Source organism: Lynx canadensis, chromosome C2, assembly GCF_007474595.2.
Source record: "Lynx canadensis isolate LIC74 chromosome C2, mLynCan4.pri.v2, whole genome shotgun sequence".
NCBI classification, from domain to species: domain Eukaryota; kingdom Metazoa; phylum Chordata; class Mammalia; order Carnivora; family Felidae; genus Lynx; species Lynx canadensis.
Genome location: NC_044311.2, coordinates 147755106 through 147779023, shown reverse-complemented (window position 1 = coordinate 147779023; position 23918 = coordinate 147755106). Strand labels below are relative to the sequence as shown.

Here is a 23918-nt window from a genome sequence, read left to right as displayed (position 1 = left end):
TGGAGCTTAGGTTCGTCCTCTTTAAGGCACCTGCGTTCTGAGGGGGATCTGTCAGGACACAGGTGAAAAAGATGACTTGACCACCTGTGGGCAGGGAGACAGGTGAAAAACTGCAAGGTCAGTCTAATCAGACCTTGCAGTTAGGCTCGGAGTCCAGGATAGATTTGTCACATGACTATCATGATATTTCTACTACCACTACTGATGCCTATCATTTTACAAGGTCGACATTATCACCCACGTTTTATAGATGAGAAACCTGAAGCTCAAGCAGGTCGTGTATTGTTAGGATCGAGAGTTAACAAATAAGGTTGCTGATACTCAGACCCATCTGTATGACTCCTAAATTCAATCTCTTAGCTACCTGCTCCTCCGAGGTCATTTCCAGCCCCGGTCTGTAGGTACTCACGGGCACACACACACACACACACACACACAGACTTCCCAATTTTAGAGGCCATTTGTGATGATCTTGGCTGCCCAGCATCCCTGCATGTGGGGAAAGCTCCATCTTACAGACGGATCTCGTGGGAGCCATCTAGAATGTTCCAGTGCCGAATTTGAAAATGCTGACTACTTCCTTTTCCTGGCCAATCTTTCTGTGAGGGCTCAAGCACGTGGCCTGGGCTCAGCCCATCCAGGGTCTGACTCAGAGGCAGCGACGGTGAGAAGCAGGCCCCACAAGAAGCTGTCCAGCAGCAGCCACTGAGACATCCACAAGGAGGGCAGAGCCAGCAGGACCCGTGTCCAGACCGGGTGCGCGGTGTTTGGCCGGGGTTCTGGCTACAGTCTTCACTTCCTTCTGTCCTGTCTGATGCCTTCTGCTTAGCTCTGTGAGCTTGGCTTGCCACAAAAGCCCAATGGATACGCCAGCTAGGAGCAAGCATCTCAACACAGAGCGTCAGTGCCCAGGTCTGTCACATGGATACCTGGGGGTGGAGAGAAGCTGACCAACCAGTGAGCTTCTCCAGCCTCCACACGGGCCTCCTGAACTCCACACATGGCCCAAAGCAGAAATAGTGCTCAACAACCTTTCCAAGTAGGACAATCCCTTTGAATATCTGTAAGCCCTGTTGGGCGGCCGTAACAAAATACCACGGACTCAGGAGCTTAAACAATGGACATTTATCTTCTCACGGTTGTGGAGGCTGGAGGCCCAAGATCAAGGTGTCAACATAGTCTTCTGAGGCCTCTCTCCTTGGCTGATGGTTGGCCATATTCTGGCCTTGTCCTCATATTCTTTGTGCCTCTCTCTGTGTTCTAATCACCTCTTTTGGCGAGGACACCAGTTGGGTCGAATCAAGCCTACTACAGCCTTAATTTTTAACAGAATCACCTCTTTAAGGGCCCTGTCTCCAAATACGGTCACATTCTGAGCTACTGGGGGTTAGGGCTTTCCCATGTGGATTTGGAGAGGGAACGCAATTTAGCCCCCCACAGGGTCAAATCACTTCATTTATCCTCAGGTTCTTCTGCATACGTTAAATGTTAGCATACGGTACGTGAGGATCTATTGAATGAAGATTTACTAATAAAACATCAAAATTAGTTTTTCCGTTCATCACAACACTCACATGTACTTGAAACTTGCCCTTGAGAAACTTGGGAGGCGCCTCAGTGTATGGACAACACCTGGTGCGCAGCCTGGGTCAGCAAGGCCCTTCAGCTCCCCAGGGTCCGACACCCCAGGCGCTTGGACCTAGTGTCTGGTCCGGGTGATGCTCCAAAGTCCAAAGTCCCCCTGCTGCCACAGGGGAGGTGTCAGAGAGAAGGACCGCACCTCTTCTCAGCCTGCTTGGCTGGCCGGCCTGTGTGTCCCCGGCTCCTCACAGATCACTTGGAGTCTGTGGGCTCAGGCTCCATGCTCTCAGCTCCAGGTCATGGTGAGGTCAGCGGCTGCTGGCGCCAGACCCCGTCTTGCTCCCCCTGTAAAGGTCATGTGGCAGACACGCCCACCTGTCATCACGCCGGCCCCTCGGCCACCTGAAGCATCTGCCTGCCACCTAAGCCCATGCTTACATGGAAAGAAGTGATGCCAAAAGGGTTTTGCTTTAAACAGGAGAAACAATAAACCTGTTTAAGGAACGGTCCGGGGGAGAGTTGACAAATGACCCCATGACTAACCCTCAGCTCAGGCAATTGCTTATTTCCACAAGCCTTATCGTTCTTCTTGGTTTGTTTGTGTTTTTTTATGTTTATTTATCTTTTGAGGTGGGGTGGAGGGGAGAGGCAGAGAGACAGGGAGACAGAGGATCCGAAGCAAGCTCTGCCCTGGGCGGAGAGCCCGATGCGGGACCCGAACTCACGATCCACGAGATCAGGACCTGAGCCGAAGTTGGACGCTTAACCGACTGAGCCGGCCAGGAGCCCCTTCTCGGTTTTAAATACAAGACACAACCGTCTCATCCGAGGTTAAACAGCAGGCACCACCTTCTCCCCCAGAGAAATCACTCCTGGGAGAAATGCAGATCCCTATCCTCCTGGAAATTCCCATGTTCTTTGCAGAGCCAGCCCTCTCTCTGTCATTCTGCAAATCCAGCGGCCTCCATGGAGGCTTCTTCTGCAAGGACATCGGATGCATAATCTCTCGAGAAGTTACCTCCGCCCAGAGGCCACACCACACAGGGAAGTGAGACCCGAGCTTGAATGCAGGAAAGCTCAGTCTCACTCAGGCTTGCCAACTGTGGGGCCGTGGGCAAGCCACACGGGCTCCTTGCCACCACTCTGTAATGGCAACAGCAGGATCTGCCCCGCCCAGAAGGAAGCTCTTCTCAGAAGCAGACGAGATGAGGCATGGGGAAGCAATGGGGAGCAGCACCGAGCTCTTCCATCAGAGATGGAAGTTGCATTAACCGATACGTGCCAAGGCTGTGGGGAGAATTTTGTTGAGGGTGGAGGGTGTAGACGATTGGTTCTCCTGGTCTCAAGGGCTGGACTTGAGCCCCAGTGGAGAGAAAGCTGTAAGCGTTTCTATTTTTGAACAGATGGCGTGGAGCTGGAGAAAATGAGTAGGACACAGGTGACAATGGGTGCCTTAATCCATCTGGGCTAGCGTGACAAAATACCAGACTGGGTGGCTCATCAACAACAGACCAACAGAAGCTTTTTTCTCACAGTTATGGAGGATGGAGGCCAAGATCAGGGTGTGAGCATGGTCAGGCGAGGGCTCTCTGGTGGGCTGCAGACTTCTCAGTGGAAAGGGCAAGGGAGCTCACGGGGGTCTCTCATGTAAGGGCACTAATCCCATTCATGAAGGCCCCGTCCTCGTGACCTAATCACCTGGCTAAGGCCCCGCCTCCCAATGCTGTCAAATTGGCCAATAGCATTTGAACATATGAATGTGGGGGCAGCACAAACATTCAGACTGTGGTGACGGGTGATACAGATCTGGTGAGGAAACCATGTCACCCAAGGGCTGTGCAGCTTGGGTGCACCCTGGGCTCAGAGACCCTTCTAGTTAACAGCCCTTTGCACATAATCGTCACCTACAATTCGAAACCTTCTAATTCTCCCTTGGGTTTTAGCTAAGGCCTTTCTCAGATGCCACATCCTTCATGAAGTCTTTCTGGGTCCCCCAAAAGTGAACCCCATGAACATCTTCACCCCCATATGTCTGGCCCCACCTCCTCAGAGAGCCAAGCACAGCGTCTTCTGACGACCCAACTTCTGATTCCAACTAATAGCATGATATTTGCACAAGTTACTTCTTATTGGATGTAGGGATAAGAGCTCTTGCCAGACCTGCCTCTCAAGGTTGTTAGTTGTGAGGCTTTGAACGGATAATAAGCATAGCAAAGCTCTGCCAGCTACGATGCCTTGGGCGACTGTCAAGTTTGGTTATGACCAGGCTATACATTTCTTGAGGACCCAGGGACACACAGGTTTTTGCTTGTCTTTGCATTGCTCATAATGATGAGCGTCTAACCTGCTCAAAATCCTGGGCATTTTGTTTGGTCCCCAAGGCATGTAGTCCAAAAGCCCAAACTAAGTCTTGATTCTAGAGTCCAAAGCCCCAGAGAGCAGTGAGCCCTACTCAGCAGGTAAGCACCCGTAAGCCTGCTGTTCCAGGTTGAATGGTGTCCCCCCAACTTCATGTGCTGGAGTTTCTAACCCCCAGGACCTCAGAATGTGGCCTTGTTTGGAAATAGGGTCATTGCAGATGTAGTTGGTTAGGATGAAGTCACCCTCGGGTAGGGCGGGCCCTAATCCAATATGACTTGTGTCCTCATAAAAAGGGGAAGTTTGGACACAGACATGCACACTGGGAGCAAGGCATGTGACGACGAGGGCAGAGACTGGGGTGCTGCGTCTACAAGCCAAGGGACTCCAAGGATGGCCGGCAAACCACCAGAAGCCAGAGGAGAGGCCGGGAGCAGACGCCCCCTCACAGCCTCAGAAGGAACCTACCTGCTGACGCCCTGACCTCAGATCTCTGGCCCCTGGAGCTGAGATGATCAACTTCTGTTGTTTTAGCCACTCAGTTTGTTACAGAGCCCTAGCAAACTGATGCAGCTTGTAAATCCTACTCTAGGGTTCACCGTGTTTGCCAGAAATGTAACTGGTGACTGCGTGAGGGGAACCCTGGGAAACACATATCCAGTCTGTTCTTCCAGGAATGTGAGCTTTTCTGAAGAACTCCCTGCACAACCACACAGGGTATGTGGGGTGTGTGTGTGTGTGTGTGTGTGTGTGTGTGTGTGGTTTGTGTATGGGATGTGTGCATGTGTGTGACATGCGGAGAGGACATGCTGTGTGTGTCAGGGGCAGGATCCGGAGCAGCGGAGGGGGCTTGTGGCCCCGGGCCAACGCAGAGACCAGAGGTTTCCCTTCAAGTCACTTGGCCCTACCTGCCCTGCCCCCAGGGCCCATCAAGGCAGACTCCTTTTATTTGCCTTCCCGTTGGCCTAGAGCAGAGAACTAAGGAGAGAGAAGGAAAAAAATGTCAGTCCTTCCGAAGTTCCCCTCCATTCCCTTTGCCTCTTCCTCCTGCCCCTAAACCCCAATGCCGAATGTCAACCTTGAGGTTGAGGTGAGCTGACATTTCCTTAGCAAGCAGTTCAGTTCTGCACCACGCAGCAAAAAACAGCCATCTATCGTCTTCGTTGGCTGAAAACAAAAGCTGGTGAGACAGGACCACACGCACAAAAAGTAAAAACCGAGTATTACACTGACCCTTCCTCTATTTATGCCGCTTCCCTTCCCCAGATTAATTTCTTTAAATAAAAAATACTGTGTGGAGTCCCTGCCGAGCCCAGAACAGGGCCTCAGAGATGGAAACAGAATTGACACAAAAATGACGTGCACACATTTGGGGGATCCGAGTGGCACTAGCAATGTGTCCTTTGCCTTCGGATTCTTGAGCTCAGCACAGACCCTAGCGGTGACGCAAAGGCCAAAAGCCAGGCCTGGCGGCTGCCTCCTGAGCAGACAGCCACGCTCGCACCAGAACTTCTAGGCAAAGGCCCGCAAACATTATGCAGCCTCACGTGCCAAGTGGTATCGTTCATGCACCTGCATATTTTGGGCCTTCCCTCGGCCCATGGGGACTGTTTGCATGGAATGACCCGGTGCCGCTGGGCCAGGGACAACTTTGTTTTTGAAAACATCATTTCCTGAAATAGCTCATGAAGAACGACAAACCCAAAGCAGAACGCATCCGGGCACCAGAAACACGCTCCCGCCACATTCCCCAGTCCCAGATGATGCTTGTCATGCGTCACTGTCTCCTCAGCCTCCCCCTGAGGCAGGCCCCCAGTCCCAAAGGTGCTGTGGGCCAGGCCTCCACTTCCAGAATGGATGGTGTTCTCAAAGGACATCCCACCAGGAAGGGCAGGGGGCTGTTTTGTCTCCAAGGCAACTGTGATGGGGGCGGGGTGGGGGGTGCTCCACTCTTCCCCGGGGAGAAAAACGCTGCCATGTTAAGGAGGCATCCAGGTACAAATTCTCACCAACTTTCTCATAACTACATCTAGAAGTGCAGTTCAACTGGGCAAGAGGAGAGGAAATGCCACTGAGGGCCCAAGGTCAACCAGCAGACTGAGGGATCCTTTGACCTCACATTCTCCCCAGAACTCTAGAACACTGAGAATAAATGATATATTTACTTAGATAATTCGATCCAGTTGTTTGCATATAAATGAGTTACTGCGGGTAACATGTAAGTTATGAACTCACGGCCGATTGTCTGACTATAAACTGGGATGCCTCTTCTTTTCTAAGGTACGGTGGAATGTTCCTTAAAAACCAAAGAGCTCTGGGGCACCTGGGTTGCTCACTGGGTTAAGCATCCGACTCTCGATTTTGGCTCAGGTCATGATCTCGCAGTTCATGAGTTCAAGCCCCGCCTCCGGCTCCGCACTGACCAGTGTGCAGCCTGCTTGGGATTCTCTGTCTGCCTCTCTCTCTCTGTCCCTCCCCTGCTCGTGCTCTCTCTCTCTCTCAAAATAAATGAATAAGCTTAAAAAAATTTTGTTTTAAAACGGAAACAAAAACCAAAGGGCTGTAAGAGCGCACCGTGCACAGCTAGAGCAGGGTGGCGGGGGGTTGGGGTGGGGGACAGGGAGGAGGGTGTCCAGGACAAGAGAAAATCCAACCCAGAGGGACCAGCAGGCCCATCACAGCAGAGTACAGAATCGCCAGAAGATGTGGGTGGGAGCAAACAGAGCCCCAACTGACTCCTCAACTTGACTTCTCGGCCAGCAGAGCCAGGCAGGAGGCAGTGGAAAAGGACACTTGATTCAGGTCAAAGTCCAGGAAACATGGGGACTGTCACCACTGTCATCCTCTGCTCCCGTGACTGCCCCAGAGGGTCTGGACAGCTGCACCCAGTGTCCTCACTGCCAGGGTCAGCCCTATGGTTCTGGAAGACCTTCCTGAATAAGTGGCCGTGAGTGACCCACCGGAGCGATCCACTCGGAGGGAATCAGAGCGGGTGGGCTGCTGCCTGCTCCCAGGGTCTCTGGCCACAGCAAAAACGACAGAGAGCAAGCAGCCGGCTGGCCCAGGCCGCCCCAGACCTGACCCAGGAGGGGTTATTGCATCTAATAAACCAAGTGCAACAACATTGTTCGGGAGAAAGCGAAAGCCTCACACACTGCTGCTGGGGCTGCAAACAGGTGCAGCGGCTGTGGAAAATGGTTTGGCAGTTCATCAAGTTCAACCCAGAGTTGAACCCGGCAATTCCACCACGGGGTTTATACCCAAAAGACACGAAAGCAGGTGTTTGAACAAAAATTTATACGGGATTGTTCATGGAAGCACCGTTCACAACAGCCAAAAGGTGAAAGAACCCACAGGTCTATCAACAAGTGAATAGATAAATACAATGTGGCGGATCCACACAATGGAATATTGTTTGGCCATAAAGAGGAGGGAAGGACTGATAGGCGATATGATATGAGCGAACCTTGAAATCATTACGCAAAGTGGAAGAAGCCACATGGGGTAGGATTCCATTAATGTGTAATGTTCAGAACCCACAAATCCATAGAGACAGAAAGATCTGTGGTGGCCCGAGGCTGTGGGTGATAGCAGTGGTGAGTGACTGCTGCCTGATGGGTGTCGCACTTCTGTTAGGGGTGATAACAAATTCTGAAAAATTAAGTCCACGTTCAGCATGTACTTCATGCCCCTGAATTATCCACTTTGAAATGCTCACAACAATGAAGTTCATGTTGTGTGTATTTCACCACAAGCAGGAACAGAAGAAAAAAAAAAAGAGAGAGACACGAAGAAAAGTTATCCAGCCACTTTCCAAATTCACAAAATTTGATCCACAACAGATTAAATGGCACGTTTCGAGCGGTGAGTCATGATGTGATGTCAGACTTGCCTCGCCGGGAAACAGCATCACGTTTTCAGGCTCCACTCTGGAGAGACCGGTGCCAAAGCAGGACAGCGCCCAGGAGCTCCCACCGAGTCACAATCCAGTAAAATCCCTTAGCTTGCCAGGTACAAGTCCCCGGGGGTTCTCTGCGTCTGCGCGCGTGCACCCTGTAAGAGATGGGACCATGACCCTTCCCTCCTATGGGAGAAGAAACTGACTCAGAGGAACAAGGGGCGCTGACTTGTCAAAGGTCGCACAGCCTCCTGACGTGGCATCTCAGTCCCCGTGCCTCCAAATCCCGGGCAGAGAACCTCTGCCCAAGCTCACAGCCCAGTTGCCTGAGCTCAGTGGTGACGTCAGAGGAACTGGTGTTTCTCTATCTCCAAATCTGCCCATGGGGCGGGAGCCGGCAGGCTCACAGGCAGTGGGGGAGTGCTAGGAAAGAAAGTACAGCTCAGGGTCTTAAAACCAATACTGGGGATTTTTTTCTTTTTTCTTTCCCTAAGCATAGTCACTTGGATGTGTCCTCTCAAAGAAAACCTCGGGGCACCTGGGTGGCTCAGTTGCTTAAGTGTCCAACGCAGAGCCCGCTTCAGATCATATGTCTCGCTCTCTCTGCCCCTCCCCCACTCGCTCTCGCTGTCTCTCTCAAAAATACATATTTTTAAAAAATTATAAAAACAAAACCAAAAACAACCCAAGGGCCTAAGCGCTCTTAGATTGAACCAGGTGATATCTGTGTGTGCCAGTGTGTGGACAGAATTTTGTCTCCCCTAAGAACACGTTCGAGTCCTAACCCCTGAAGCCGTGAATGTGACAGGTGATTTGGAAACAGGGTCTGTGCAAATGCCATCAAGTTAAAATGGGGTCATACTGGATTAGGGTGGGCCCTCGTCCAGTGACTGGTGTCCTTAGAAGAGGGGGGAAATTTAGACACAGGAAGAAGGCATGGGCAGACAGAGGCCGAGGCTAGAGTGATGCAGGTAACAAGCAGTAGGACGCCAAAGACTGCAGCCAGCCATCGGAAACTGGGAAGAAGCAGAAAAAGATCCTTCCCTAGAGCCTTTGTCTGGACCATGGCCCTGCTGACTTTAGACTTACATCCTCCAGAACAATGAGAGAATAAATAGCCATTGTTCGACCCCCAGTCGGTAGTCATTTGTTATAGCAGCCCCAGGAAATTAACACGGTAAGGAAAATATGATTGAACGTCCTCTGGTTTACACGGCTCCATCTAATGGATGTGCCTGCTATGGGTCCCCCTGGCTTCACCATCCACAAGGTGCTAAGCTGGCCTGGGGACGGGAGGCAAGCCGGTCTGCTGGGTCCCTGCACCTGGTTGCTCACAGAGCGGGCACCATCTTCGACAGGCCCTGCCCAGGCCTCAATCCTGGCACCTCTTCTCTCTCTTCCGTCCCTTCCTCGGTGCTTAGGACAGGAAAGCAGCCATAGACAATATGTAAAAGAATGAGCATGGCTGGGTTCTTATAAAACCTCATTTGTGGACACTGAAATTTGAATTTTCATATCATTTGCATGCATTGTCATGCATTTGCATATCACAAAACATTATTTTTTAAGTGTTTACCTATTTTGAGAGGGGGGGCAGGGACAGAGAAAGAGAGAGGGAGAGAGAGAATCCCAAGCACAATCCACACTGTCAGTGCAGAGCCCGACACGGGGCTTGAACTCACGAACCGTGAGATCATGACCTGAGCCGAAATCAAGAGTTGGATGTTTAACCGACTGAGCCACTCAGGAGCCCCCAAAACATTCTTTAAAAAAATTTTCCAGGGGCGTCTGGGTGGCTCAGTCCCTTAAGTGTCTGACTTCGGCTAGGTCAGGTCATGATCTCACCGTTTGTGGGTTCGAGCCCCACATGGGGCTCTGCGCTGACAGCTGGGAGCCTGGAGCCTGCTTCGGATTCTGTGTCTCCCTCTCTTTCTGCCCCTCCCCCGCTCATGCTCTGTCTCTACCTTTCTCTCAAAAATAAATAAACATAAAAGAAATTCCAACATTCAAAAATGTGAAAAACTATTCTTTTTCTGCCCCAAAATGAAAACTAGGTACAAAACCAAGCAGAAGGCTAGATTTGGCCCAGGGGCCATAGTTTGCTACCCTGTCCTTCAGCAACCTCATTGGGTCCCCACGGCTGAACGCACCGAGTACACAAAAGGACCCCTGAATCCCCATCTCCAGCCTAGCCTTCTCTCCCTCTGAACTTCAGATACCTCAACCTACGTCCACTTGAATCTCTAACGTGTAGCTTTACAAATGTGACATACTTTGAATACAAGTTTTGATTTCCCTTCCCTAGGTGAAACCAATCCCCTTCCACCGGTCCCCATCTCAGTTAATGGAGTCACCGTTATCAGGCCAAAACTCTGTAGTCATCCTAGACGCCTCTCTTTCTCTCAAACTTCACATCCAATCCATTTTCAAAACCTGTCAACTCTACCTGCAAAATACAGCCAGACCTGACAACTCCCTACCTCCTCTGCTCTCATCCTCATCCAAGTGACCAGCCCCTCCCAATGCATCTCGGGGTCTCTCACCATCTGTTCTCCACAAGGGCCACCAATGGGATCTTTCCGAGACCCCACCCCCATGGGTGCTCCCTCCCATTCTTCGAATAAAATCCAACACCTGCAAATCGAAGCCACATGAGAAACCACCTCACACCCAAAACTCAGGATGGCTACTACCACACAAATCAGGAAATGACAAGGGCTGGAAAGCATGTGAGGTCATTGGAACCCTGGCGCATGGCTGGCGGGGAATGCAAACTGTCGCAGCAACGATGGAAAGCAGTACGGTGGTTTCTCAAAAAAAATTTTTTTAAAGAATTAATGTATGATCCAGCAACTCTACTTCTGGGTACATACCAAAAGACTTAAAGCAGGATCTCAAAGATATATTTGCACGCCATGTTCACAGGAGTGTTTTTCATTCTAGCCGAGAGATGAAGTAACGATCTAAGTGTCCCTCAACAGATAAAGGGATAAGCGAAATGTGGCGAACACATACGGTGAAACGTTACTCAGCCTTAAGAAGGAAGGAAATTTGGAAACTTGCTACAACATAGATGGATCTTGAGGATATTATGCTAAGGGAGGGGGGGCGGGGGAAGCCAGACACCGAAGGAAAATACAGAACGATTTCACACATCTGAGGTACGTGACTCTAGAGGGGTCAAATCCGTGGAGACAGAAAGTAGAATGCTGGTCCCCAGGGGCTGGGGTGGGGGGAGGTGGGTAGGGAGGTGCTGTTTCATGGGGACAGAGTTCTACTTTTGTAAGATCAAAAGAGTTATGGAGATTGGTTGCACAACAATGTGAATGTCCTACTGAACTGGGGCCCGTGGGTGGCTCAATCGGTTAAGCATTTGACTTCGGCTCAGGTCATGATCTTGTGCTTCATGGGTTCAAGCCCCACATGGGGCTCTGTGCTGACAGCTCAGAGCCTGGAGCCTGCTTCTGATTCTGTGTCTCCTTTACTCTCTGCCCCTCCCCTTCTCATGCTCTGTTTCTCTCTGTCTCTCAAAAATAAATACATATTAAAAAAAATTTTTTTAACGGTTAAGATGGTAAGTTTTATGTTATTCGTGTTTCAGATCCAACCTCTCCCGCGTTCTCTGCTCACCAACTTGACCTGGCCCAACCCCACCTCTGACCTCATTCCCTACCGCCCTGCCCCCCTCCTCCCTCCGCTCTAATGCTTCCGGCCTTCCAGCTGACACGGGTCCTTCTACCTGGAATGTTCTTCCTCCAGATGTGCTCAGGCCTTACCCACCAACTGCCACAGACCTCTGCGGAGGGAGACCTCCCCTAACTACCCTTTCTAAAATAGCAACCTCTTTCATTTTATTTTTCTTTGTGGCTCTTCCCACACGTGCCGGTTCTATTACAAGTGCTATTGTTTGCTTGTCTATTGTTTCTCTCCCCTTTGTGAAGGCAGGGGCTTTTCCAGCTTCGCTCACCACTCTATCTCCAACTCTTGGCACATAGTAGGTGCCCAGTAAATACGGTGTCTGTGGAATGACTTGAAAGAACGAATGTGAGCCTTGCAATGCACCAGAAGATGAGGGCAGGGTCCCCAGGAGCCTTGAGTCACCTACTTTCTGCCCAATACATCCCATTTCCTCCCTGGACGATGGGATCCCTTCAGATGCCTCAAAGACTGAGATGGCAAATAATGGAATCCTATATGCAAGATCCTGTGAGTTCTTCGGTTAAGCGTCCGACTTCAGCCAGGTCACGATCTCGCGGTCTGTGAGTTCGAGCCCCGCGTCGGGCTCTGGGCTGATGGCTCAGAGCCTGGAGCCTGTTTCAGATTCTGTGTCTCCCTCTCTCTCTCTGCCCCTCCCCCATTCATGCTCTGTCTCTCTCTGTCCCAAAAATAAATAAACGTTGAAAAAAAAAATAAAAAAAATAAATAAATAAATAAAAAATAAAAAAAAAAAAAAAGATCCTGTGAGTTCTTAGCGGAAATAATTACGAAATACGCAATGCCAGATGTTCGCAGAGTAAAGATCTTTGTCCTGGTAGATACAAAAATGGAAACGCAGGGGCGCCTGGGTGGCTCAGTCCGTTGTGTCCGACTTCGGCTCAGGTCATGATCTGGCAGCTTGTGAGTTTCAGTCCCGCATCGGGGGAGCCTGCTTCAGATTCTGTGTTTCCCTCTCTCTGCCCCACCCCTGCTCGTGTTCTGTCTCTCTCTGCCTCTCAAAAATAAATAAATGGAAAAAAAAAAAAAAAGAAAAAGAAAAGAAAAGAGAAAAGAAACACAAGCTGTTCTTCCATTTTCTCCAACCATGAGTGAGGCTGCTGGTCTGGGGTCAGGACACCTGGACTCTAGCACCAGTCCACCAATTGCCTGCTGTGTGACCTCAGGCAAACCACTTTCCCTCTCTGGGCCTCAGATATTTTTTTCTGGTCCTATAAAAGGACCAGGCTGGTGTCCCACAGGTCCCTTCCTACTTGAGCATTCTAGCAAATTTGAATAGTTGTAGTTCATCCTGTCTTCAAGCTTTTTGAGATTTTAAGTCCACGTCAAGCTTTTAATTAATCAGATTCCTTTTTAATTCTCTCATCAGTTGGTAATGAAATAACGGCGAAAAAAAAAAAAATAGCCCCTTCTACCCAGGAGTAAAACCACAATGATTCATGACTTGCTAAACCCAAATTTAACAGGGGAGGGGAGGGAATACAGAAGACTAAGGAAATTTACTGGTTCTTGGAATACGGAACTTCAACTCAAAACTGCATTATTCACAGCAACATCATGACAAGAGGCTGTGTTTCTCACAAGGGCGTAAGATGTAATCCCTCAGGCATTCAGATGATATTAGAATGATGGAGTCCCATCCTGTCAATAAAGTGGATAATCTCCATCTTCAGGAAGGCCGAGCCCGGGTCTCAAGGGAAGGGCACAGAGAATGAAACTTTTCTGGGAGCAGTTCCCGGGGTTGGGACATAAAGTGCCCAGGGTTGGGAAGGGTGCCGTGGGTGACTCGGAGCCCTTCCCCACAAGCTGACTCAGGGGCCACTGAAGTGAAACAGGAAGCAGAGAAGGCAGGCCTGGGCACCCCATGCTCGGGGGTTGGCACGGGGGCACCAGGGACTTTCGGCGGGTGCTGTAGGAAAGTTACCAAGTGAAACCTGGGGACTCGAGAGAATTCATGTGCTTTCCTGAAAAAGAGCCTAAAGGCACGTAGGCCAAAAATAGGTGAGTGTGTGTGTGTGTGTGTGTGTGTGTGTGTAGCAGGTTCCTGGTGATTTAGAAAGACAAGCTGTGGCTCTCCCCCGTCCTTGTATGTCTGAGTACACCTGGCAGAGAACGACGTAAGTCCCCACAAGCTAATTTGCGCGGACCAAGCAGCTCAGGTGAGTGCCTGAAACAAAGAGAGAGTTAGGCCAACAAGCTTGGCCACCCCCTCAAAAAAATAAATCACTCCTATCATCAAAGGTGTTTTATATTATAAAATATAAACATATTTACATGTATATAAAATAGAAAACTTTATATTTACAGTCTACTCTGCTCCTTGTGACCAGAATTTATCCCAATGGGATAAAGCCACCCGAACTACAAGTGAAAATAAAAGGAATTGTTTTCATCCCAAATATAAAACACTGGTCGAAGCAGCTTAGGGGCCCATCGCCGCCGCCACCACTGAGATGACCTCAGTTTTCTGAGAGCCTCAGAGGATCCAGAATCATTCTGGCCTTCTGAGGACTCCTTAGTGTTTTGGCACAACAAACACACAAATGAGATGATTTCACACAGTTCTGTAGATAACAGAGGCCATTCCTTGAGTGTGACTAAAGGCTATCAGGACAGGAGAAGAAGACCCGAGTGGATCACTGTGGAAAGGCCATGTTCATGAACCCATGTGGTGTGCTCTCTGGGCATGCCCAGAGATAACTAGAGCTGGCACTATTTAGATACAACCAGACATACAAGAAAACATGATATCATGAGTGTGAGCCAAGAAACAAAAGAAATACCCACAAAGATTTTAGATATTTGAATTACTAGATATAGACCAAAACAATTCTGGCTACGATATTCAAAGAAATAATCAAAAAGCTTGAAAATTTCTGCAAGGAAATTTATTGAAAGGGTCACAATTGATATTAAAAAGAGCTCAGAAGCACGTCTAGATGTGAAAAATGCATTAGTTAAAATTAAAGACCCAGTGGGTAGTTTGACCGCGTGTGAGACATAGCTGAGGAGAGTTTGTATGCTGAAAGTAAAGCAGAAGAAGTTATCAAGGTTTTTAGTATGGGGAGACAAAAAGATTAAAAAGACAGAAGAGGGGGTCATAGAATATACAGTGAATAAACCTAACATACATTTAATTGAAGTATCAGAAGGCCTAAAAAAACAGAAAGTCACAGAAAAAATATTGAATATATAACGATGTATAATTTTCCAGAACTGATGAGAGACACTCAAGAATCCATAGAATCAAGAAGACCAATTAATCCCAACCAAGCAAGACAATGAAAAAGAAATCCTTATTTTCAGAAAAGAGGAAGGAAGGAAGGAAAGAAGGAGGGAAGGAAGGAAGGAAAGCAGAGAGGGAGGGAGGGAAGGAAGGAAGAGAAAGAAAGAAAGAGAAAGAAAGAAAGAAAGAAAGAAAGAAAGAAAGAAAGAAAGAAAAGAAAGAAAGGAAGGAAGGAAGAAAACAAAAGAGGGAGGAAGGGAGCTAGGAAAGGAGGGAAGGAAGCGGGGAGGGAGGGAAGGAGGGAAAGAAAGTCTGAGAAATAAAGAAAGTGCTTTTGAAGAAGCTGTAGACTCAGTCAACTGACTTCTCCAAAGCCACAATGGAAGCCAGACATTTGTGTAATGCTCAGTCTGCCGAAAGAAAACCATAGATCCTCTATCCATGGACAATGTCCTTCAAAAATGACAGTGAAGCATGGATATTTGGGGACATGAAAACAAACAAAAAGCAAGAGCATTCACCACCGGCAGATCGGTATCAACAAGCAAAAGTAGAATAACCCAGACGGAAGAGGTGCAAGAAGGAATGAGAATTGAAGAAAGATGAATATCTTCACGTGAAAAAGTGGCTGGATTTTCATCACGTCAGAAGCGAATTTGGAGCCACCTGAGCCCAGGCTCCCTCACACATGAGCAACGGACTTGGAGGAGCCTTGGGCAGATCTCAAGGAGATCATGCAAGAAGCCATCCTCCAGGGCAGCCGGAGCTGAACCAGCGAGGTCCACGCGGTGACGGACCAGGAGAGGAGGAATATATTCTGGTAAAGTGCGGTGAAGGCAAACTGGGTTTCCAGATCGGAGCGAAAAACCAAAAGTCACGGGGACATCTGCAGTTGCAGGTGCTGGTTTGCAACAAGGGTGACGCTCTCGTGACACCGGCCACTGTGCCCCAGGGTGGGAAACCTCGGGGATCTGTTTATCCAACATTGTTCCTAATCACCTAATCTCCCAGTAATCAGTGAAGAAAACGCCACCCAAAGGGGGGGAAAAAAAAGTGTGTGCACTCATGAAAGTGGGAGACGACGAAGGCAGGGCACAGAGTGGCAGCTGCAGGGGGAGGGGAGCAGCTGCGTGTGTTTTGGAGAGAAACATAGATCGGTTACAAATGGATAGCACCCAGCGGGAACCCAGACCCCAGAGGAGGAAAAACTGCTGCGTGAAGGTGCCCTTGGCCCCCACCATGGAGCAGAAGCAGTAGCGGGATCCTGTGCACTTGAATGCGGACAGGAAACACACAGTGATGGACTGCACAGAGCGCCCAGCGGGAGAGAGATGCTTAGCAACCCATGTGGACCATCAACCACAGAATCTCCATGGATATCACGAGGAATCGGATGCCCCCCCCCCCCACATATCTTGGCACATCAAAGCCCCTGGAGCATGTATAACCCCAGGGGAAACATGGGAACCCTAAAATAACATGGAAAGGTGGGGATTCAAACTAGGAGTTAAGGGATGCCTGAGTGGCTCAATCGGTTGAGGGTCCAACTCTTGATGTCTGCTCAGGTCATGATCCCACGGTTTGTGGGGTTGAGCCCAGCATCTGGCTCTGCACTGACAGCAAGGAGCCTGCGTGGGAGTGTCTCTCTCCCTCTCTCTCTGCCCCTCACCTGCTCGCGTGGTCTCTCTCTCTAAATAAATCAGCCTTAAAAAATGGGAATTAAATTCAGCTAACGAGGAATAAAATAAGTTCCTCTTGTTGCAGTGAATAAATAAACAACTGGAGGTGAGCTTTGCAAAGGGGTTGGAGATTATGCAAGAGTATGGACAGGCAAAAGCAGAAGAGGTCACCATCATCACTGTTCGCAGCGTAGCTCGTACCTCTCAGACTGGTGGGGCTTGGGAATCAAAGAAGGGGGTGGGGAGAGGACGAAGGCAGAGGGAGATGCCGTGCCCGACTCCAGTTCCTGGGACACAGATGGCAAGCTTGGAGAGAAAGCCAGCCGTGCCTGCCTCGCTCAATATTAAGCATCAAATAAACATTCACGGAATGACTGAATGGTAGGAACACAGCAAATATTTGTCGAATAAACCCACACATCATGTGTATTATATCTATACACAGTTTGTTAAAGCAACGTAATGTTATTGGACAGCGAAATAGACAAATGGTGTTTAAATTTGTATTTAAACTCCCAATCCCACCATCCCATGAAATCAAAGCACTGAATTTTTCGGTGTTCTGTCCTGTCGTCATTCTGGATAAAGGCGGAATCAGAACATGCAGCCATATTTGTTTTCCTGAAAAAGCTTTCTTTCTCTTGCAACAAGCACTTGCAGGGACAGCCATGAATCTCCTTTGGCAGGCCTCTCACGCTGATGTCCACTGATGTCCCCACGGTCGCCAGTGGAAGGTCGCCACGGTCTGGCTCACTCCATCAGCCCACGGCCTCCTGGCCCTGCGGGCCTGGGGGCACAGGCCACCTATGGTGGAAGCTGTCTTGGCCTGAGCAGAAGAAGGACCCACCCTTTTTTTTTTTTTTTTTTTTTTAAGCTTATTTATTTTGAGAGGGTGGGGAGAGGCGGAGAGACAGGAAAAAAGAGAGAATCCCAAGCAGGCGCCAGATTCGGCACTGAGCCCGACGAGGGGCTCAATCTCACTACCGTGAGATCATGACCTGAACCCAAATCAAGAGTCAGATGCTTAACCAACCGCACCACCCAGGCGCCCCCAGAAGGACCCATTCTGGTCCTGACACTGGCACCACCATCCATCCGTCAGCAGTCCGGGCTTCTGGTCCCCTTCCGAGTGGATGATCTTGGAGATGCCTTTCAGCTTAAGTGTCTGATGATTCTGAGCTTCTTTGATCGAAGTGCTGATTGTCACGGGGGATTGATTCCGAACTCGTGTGTCAGCAGTGAAACCGACATGTGAAGAAGTCCTCTCTCTTCCCAGGTCAGGAAACCCGGACACTAGAAAGCTCTCCAGCCCAGCTGGTGAGCCAGGCGTTAGCTTCCAGTCCCCACCCCCGGGCCTTCCAAAGAAGAGGAGAAACTCCCGGGAGGAGACCAGAGGGCGAGAGATAGGCACAAGCCTATGCATTTCCTTCCGTCTGTTCAGCAGCACTGCCTCCACCAGTGGCCAGGTCTTCCATGGCTCCAGTTTTTTGCCGATGACCTCTGTCTCTGGGTCCTTTGTCCTGGCAGCCAGGAGGTGCTCACAGGGCCCGTCATTACTAACCTCTGAGTTGTTTAATGGCCTCTATTTGGCTTCTCAGTTTCCCCCTCCCAACACCCTGCCTTTTATTCCCTCTGTTCTAAAAACTTACAGGGACTCGGGTGCCTGGGTGGTTCAGTCAGTTGAGCGTCTGACTCCAGCTCAGGCCATGATCACACAGTTCGAGGGTTCGAACCCCCTGTCGGGCTCTGTTCTGATAGCTCAGAGCCCGGAGCCTGCTTCCAATTCTGTGTCTCTTTCTACCCCTCCCCCACTCATGCTCTGTCTCTGTCTCTCTCTGTCTCAATAATAAATAAACATTAAGAAAAAAATTTTTTTAACTTACAGGGGCTCTATTTGCCCAAATGGGCATTGATGGGACACTGGAGAAGCCCAGAAACAACCATGCCTCCCCCTCACGCCCCCAACCCCTAACGAAGTCCCCTCTGGACAGGTGACTGTGTGTCAATGGAAGGCCTTACATAGGGTGATCAACTCATCGTAATTTGCCCAGGGCATTCCCAGTTTTCGAACTGGAAATCCCCAGCCCAGGAAACCACTCAGTCCTGAGCAAACTGGGGTGGCTGGTCACCAAATTACCTCAACCGGATGGTTCTGAGGAACAGAAAAAAACTGTCTTCAGAATGAATAAACTCATCAGAGAGGGTCAGAAGCTGGCAAGTTCCTGGTTCTTGGTGTCATGAACAGAGAGCCCTGGATGCAGGCTGGCCACCTGTGCTGTGCACCCGAGAAGTCACTCAAGCTCTCTGGGCCCCGTTCCTGCAGAGTGGAGAGTAAGTCCTCTTATGTTACATCTCAGGCACACACACGCCCCCCCCCGCCCCGCCCCGAATTACTAGGCAACTCAGAGGGAAGTCTCAGAGAGCACCTGGAAAGGCAAGGAGAGGTAGACTGTGACGGTTGCTTCATATTACTCTTTAACAGTGACTGCAAGGGGATCAGTCGTGCTCCTGCGGTGTGAATGCACAGGTGCATTCCTCATCTCACAGCTGGACCTTGAAGGCCTGCAGCACTTCTCGGGAGAGCCCTTCTCTGGCCTTGCCCTTCTCCTGGCTTCTTCTGCCAGGAGCCCACCTTCACCCCCGAGCACCGGTAGCTCTCTCCCAGAGGCCAGAGTGATGGGTGATGATGGTTCCAGGGAAGTGACTGCACACGCTGGCCCCCACCCCCTGCCCCCAGGATGCTGGGGGATAATCTCATTTTCCAGAATGATAAAACCTTGTGGGGAAAAGGGATTAAGTAAAGATTAACAGCCCACTGGGCACATAACCATACCGCCTTCTAGAAAACAAAAGATGTCTGTGTGTCTTCTCTTCCTGTGTAACATCACAATTGCCTGATGATCATCCAGCTCGAGCAAAAGAAAGATGATATTCGCAGCTCTGGCTGCAGCTTGGGCCCCAAATGCATCAAGACTCTTGGGGCGCCTGGGTGGCACAGTCGGTTAAGCGTCCGACTTCAGCCAGGTCACGATCTCACGGTCCGTGAGTTCGAGCCCCGCGTCAGGCTCTGGGCTGATGGCTCGGAGCCTGGAGCCTGTTTCTGATTCTGTGTCTCCCTCTCTCTCTGCCCCTCCCCCGTTCATGCTCTGTCTCTCTCTGTCCCAAAAATAAATAAACGTTGAAAAAAAAAAATTAAAAAAAAAAAAAAAAGACTCTTGATCGGGGGAGGGGCGGGGGCGCCTGGGTGGCTCAGTTGGTTATGCATCTGGCTCAGGTCATGATCTTCGGTCTGTGGGTTTGAGCCCCTCGTCGGGCTCTGTGCTGACAGCTCAGAGCCTGGAGCCTGCTTCAGATCTGTGTCTCCTTGTCTCTCTGCCCCTCCCCTGTTCGCGCTCTGCTTCTCTCTCTCTCTCTCTCTCTCTCTCTCTCTCAAAAATAAATAAACGTGGGGCGCCTGGGTGGCGCAGTCGGTTAAGCGTCCGACTTCAGCCAGGTCACGATCTCGCGGTCCGTGAGTTCGAGCCCCGCGTCAGGCTCTGGGCTGATGGCTTGGAGCCTGTTTCCGATTCTGCGTCTCCCTCTCTCTCTGCCCCTCCCCCGTTCATGCTCTGTCTCTCTCTGTCCCAAAAATAAATAAAAAACGTTGAAAAAAAATTCTTTAAAAAAAAAAATAAATAAACGTTAAAAAAAAAAAAAAAAAGACTCTTGATGGAGGAGTTTGGCCTGCCACGTCCTAGCATTATGAGTGGGGCAACCAGACACTATCAGATCTTGAAGCAGTAAAATAATAAACTTCCCACTTGGGAGACACAAATCCATATCATGCTCCAAGGGAGGTCACAAAGCCTGGTCTTCCCTGGTTGTGAGCGTCCGAGCCCCTTATTAAAGCACTTTCCGCTTTCCTCTGAGTCTGTCCTGAAGTGATCCTATGTCCAGGGCCACTGGCACCTACAGCCACGACCCTCAGCATGCCCCAGACCATGTCAGTTCTGGCTCTGTCATTCTTCATTGGGTCCATCGGGGGTAGAAACCTACCAATGGGAGGTCAACTCCTCCCTTTTCCAGACTCAGTGACATTTATTGGCTTCCACTCTGTGCACAGTCGCAAATATTACTTTTTCCAATTATTGTGTCCTTTGGCATAGGGATTACTATCTTTACTAAATAGATGGATATGGTAGGCAGAATAATGGCCCCCAAAGATGCCCATGCCCTAATCCCTGGAGCATGGCAAACAGACTTTGCAGATGTGATTAAAGATCTTGAAACGAATCCTTGCTCTGAAATATGTGGATGGGCTCTAAATCCAATCACAAATGTTCTTACAAGAGGGAGGCAGAGGGAAGGAAGGCAACATGACCACTGAAGCAAGACGCTATGCCGCTGGCTTTGAAGACAGAGGAAGGGGCCAAGAACCAAGAAATAGAAAGAATGCAGCCGTGCAAGCTGGGAAAGCCAAGGAAACAGACTCACCCTACAGTCCCCAGAGGAATCACTGCCTTGCCATGATTTGGGCCCAGTGAAGTTGATTTCAGACCTCTAGAATTATAAGAGAATAAATGTGTATTGTGTATTGTTTCAAGACGAGTCTGTGGTAATATATTCCGGCGGCAACAGGAAGCTGATAAATTGAGCACAGAGGTTTTCTCTGACTGGCTGCGTGCCACTCGGCAGGTGAGTGGAGCTGGCATGCACACCCCGGCCTTTCCTAAACCTCACATGGTTTCTGTTACACCACATGGCTTCCGAGACTGCCACCGTTCGGGATGTGATCATTCCCCATTTGAAATTCATCGAAGGAGAGGGAAGTGCGAGAAAGAGACGGACCATTGAATTGGATCCCTTCCTCAAACTCTCCATTGGAAAACTGAGAAGCACCCAATAAAACTTGGAGACAGGTCATTTTTAAAGATGTCGTTAAAGGCAATTTTGTGCTTTGTTTTCTCTGGTCACGTTGTGGTCTTTGCACCGCAGGACAGAACGCTGATCTGGTTGTGCCCACCTGCTCACCTAGAGCGCCGGACTTACGGAAAGGTGTGAAAGACAAGGGGAGTGTCCCTCGGGAGCCCTGCTAATTAACAGAATGTGAATGGAGTAGATGTAATACAGGGCTTTACAATCCAGGGCTCTGGTCTTGAAGTTCAGGGGATGCCTTTCCTAAAAGGAGACCTGAAGGCCGGCACGTCATTAAGAGACGTTGCTCACCTGTCTAGAGCTCATTCTTGAGACCTGTTCGCCAGGCATGTGTTGAATTCTCCCTTTCATTTTTACCTCCTCCGAAAACCCTAGAAAGGTACACTAGGAAGGGATCTTGTTTCATTTAACAAAGAATCTGAGGCTCAGAGAGGTTAAGGGATGACTCAAGTGCTCCTGGTTACAAAATCTGATGGGTCGTTATGGCTTGAAGGGGTGACGGAAGCTTTTCTTCCTTTCTTTTTTTAAATTTTTTAGTGTTTGTTTATTTTTGAGAGAGAGAGAGAGAGAGAGAGAGAGAGACAGAGTGAGGTGGGGGAGGGGGGAGAGCAGAGAGAGAAGGAGACACAGAATCCAAAGCAGGCTCCGGGCTCTGAGCTGTCAGCACAGAGCCCGACGTAGGGCTCAAACCAATGAACCATGAGATCATGGCCTGAGCCAAAGTTGGACGCTCAACCCACTGAACCACCCAGGCACCCCGGCTTTTCTTACTTTCTTAAAGCTCTTGATGGAAGAGTTATGAGCATCTGTCCCTTTATCATCTCCTGAGAAAACAATTTATCGTGAAAGTCTGTAACTATGCAGTGTTGTTTTTATATATGAAAACTCCACTAGACCCTATTCCCTTTAATACAGAAATGTTGACCTTGCCTTGCTTTAATAAGCTACATGTTGACATATAAATGCGTGTCTGGTTAGATGCATCCTGCTTGGACGCGATGCCTTTGTATTATTTGAGGGGTCGCAACACATTTGGTATCCTGGGTTGAAAAGAGAAAAATAAAAGCAAAGACCCCCCTGTCAGAAGATGAGGGCATGTCAAAGCTTCATGTTGGGGAGCTTTTCTTTTCGTTTTGGGCACCTTTACCTTAAGCAAAGTTCTCATGCCACAAACACTGGGAAATGTAAGTTGGGAAGGTCCCTCTAGTTGATTAAACTCTCTCATTCTTTTCCACGGCTCCCCCACCCCAAAACCCTGAAATCCCCTTATCAGCTCTTATAACTACAACAGAAGGAAACAAGCATTTTCTAAGCCCTTAATTCTATTCCTACCTAACCTCCCTCACTGTGTCAGGCTTCCTGTCTCTTTAACTCAATCTTTACCCCTGGTTTGAAAGCCACCAAAGATGCCAGGGATTCTCTGTAGCTGGGACTCGCCTGGCTTGTGTTAAGGAGGGGGTTGAGGAGGGCTGTCTGAAGCCCACCTTGGGGTGCCAGAGAGAAATCAAAGTAAAAGATTATTGACGGCACAGGTGGCCATCCTCCACCAAGACAGGGTCCTGCCGATGCAGCCACAATGCTCAGCTCATTGAGCCTCAGTGACAAGACATTCTTGTGAGATCTCTGCTCAGGACTCACACCTTTCACTTGGCAAGTCCTCCCAGAAACCGGCCGTATGCCCCACAGACAAGAAGGTAGGAGTTTAAATAACATGGCAGAGGAAATCCGGAGCCATCCATAAAGTCTAATTCCCCAAACCAGAGGACTTTGCCGAGGGAAACATGCTTATTTCATCACTGACATCCCCTGGCAGAGAACTCTCAGTCCAGGGAAGCAGTGGGAGTCCCTACAAACAGGAGAAGTCACCTGTTACTTTAGCACACCCCTGGTTTCTTCTCACAGGTGACAGTTTGATGGCATTAAACATCATCTTCTCCATCCTTGCCTTTCTGTTTCAAGATGTTCTCTTGGGAAACGCTGATCAAATTTTGATGAGCTAAAAGTACACACTCCCTTAAACCCAGCTAAATGCAGAGATCCCCAGGTTTGCTTTGAGGAATCCACTGGACTGATGGTAACCTACTTAAGATTCAGCAGCTATTCCATTGGGTTGAATTCAACAAATGGTTACTGAGTGGCACTGTGGCCAGGCTCTGCAGAGCTCAGAGTCTACTGGTTGTCTCTGACCTCATGGAGCTCCCAGTCTAGCTGGGAAGACAAATTTAAATAGGGAATCACATGTGCGATGACGTTTGCTGAGGGCACTATAAATAGCAAGGGGGATTAAAGCTAATCTAAATGGCCAGCTGCTGGCGTGGCCGCTGCCCACTGCAGCAAATTGAAGCCAGAAAGAGAACCAAAGAAAATGCAGGAAATGTGCCTGAAAGAAAATAATAATAGCATAGTGGCCACACACAATGGTGGCCAGGTTTTTTTTTTTTTTTTTTCCAAGTCCCAGAGAAGCATCCATTCATTTTTATTTTGTGAGATTGAAGCCGTAATAGCTGGGTGTACAAAGAATTTCCTGTAGATTAATATGAAGCTGGAA

At 49.4% G+C, this 23918-nt stretch overlaps 1 long non-coding RNA gene across 1 annotated transcript in view; it reads right to left on the bottom strand.

The window, feature by feature from the left end:
• Positions 1-7219: 7219 nt before the first annotated feature.
• LOC115523268 overlaps positions 7220-23918 on the bottom strand; it is a 31776-nt gene continuing 15077 nt past the window's right edge. Inside the window, exon 2 of the long non-coding RNA XR_003971685.1 lies at positions 7220-7992. This is a non-coding gene — a long non-coding RNA (uncharacterized LOC115523268). The remainder of the gene's footprint in view (positions 7993-23918) is intronic.